The sequence below is a fragment of the Asparagus officinalis genome, chromosome 1 (genome assembly GCF_001876935.1).
Source record: "Asparagus officinalis chromosome 1, Aspof.V1, whole genome shotgun sequence".
Classification (NCBI taxonomy): Eukaryota; Viridiplantae; Streptophyta; class Magnoliopsida; order Asparagales; family Asparagaceae; genus Asparagus; species Asparagus officinalis.
The window spans coordinates 6,174,337-6,175,501 of record NC_033794.1 but is presented as its reverse complement, the minus strand read 5'-3'; positions in this window follow the sequence as shown (position 1 = coordinate 6,175,501).

Sequence of the window (1,165 nt, the reverse complement as noted above, 5' to 3'; positions counted from 1 at the left end):
GTAGGGTATAGGAATTTGTTTGCGATTCCCTGGACTTCGTTCATCGCTGAAGATAGTCCTTACTTCATCGATGGCGTTTTGCATTTGAGAGCTGAGTTGACCCTTAAGCAGCCGCCGCAGCAACAGCAGCGGGTATAGACGGTCAACTCTTTTGTGACTACACGTGTTTTCGGTGAAGATGTGCCTTTTCCGTGGGGCTGGTCAGCTCAGCTCCTCAGCTTGTTGTGAAAATGTAAAATGTGCCGTGTGTTTTTGTTTTAAGACGAGGTGGATTATGGGACGATAGGGAGGGGATCCCTCTCCCTATTATAGCAAGATCGATCTACTGTATTATAAGCTTCTAACTTGTCTTTCGAACATGTGCTACGATATTTTACATGTGCTACAATATTTTACTTGTGCTTCTAACTTGCTCCTAATTTTGTACAGTCACGTCGGATGATAACTGTATTATAAGCTTATAAAGATTCATGTACAGTAAAATACTTTAGCACTAACAATAACTTTACTCGGGCATAAAAAATTGATGTCTATGCTACAGTATTTTTACCGTTACTCGGGCATAAAGAATTGATGTTTATACGCTACATTATTTTTACTGTAGAATGAACAGTAAGCCTCGAACCCTTTTTTTTAAAGGTTAGAGGAGTAGCCTCCTTGGGCCCTCCAGAGTTCAATGTGTATGTTTTGCCTACGCGGGTCAGTTCTGCTTCGATCTTAGTGGACACTTAACAATCATTTAATGAATACTTTTGTACTCCTTTTTCCAAGCAGATTTACTTGTCCTTCCGAATGTTTGAGTCTTAATTTAGATAATAGTTCCTCATAAATCTTTGTTTGGATATTAGTCCCTCATAAATAATTTATACTTTTGAGCAGTTATTAATGGTGGCAATGCGTGAAGCTGTTGTAACTTTTTTGCGGGCCGGTCTATCTACAATTATTTTAGTTTGTGCTTGCTAAAATTTATTTCGGATTGGCGTTAAATTGAGACGGTTAGAAGTTGTCAAGTATCATTCTGGATTATCATTCATTCTCTGCGAGAATATAGCACGTGCGTTAGAGAGTGTGAGAATAAAATTATACTTGCGTAAATGCATGCGTTAAATTAGATTTAGGCGATTGGTGGAAAATGAAAACGGTGGAGATGAAGCAGAAGCAGGAT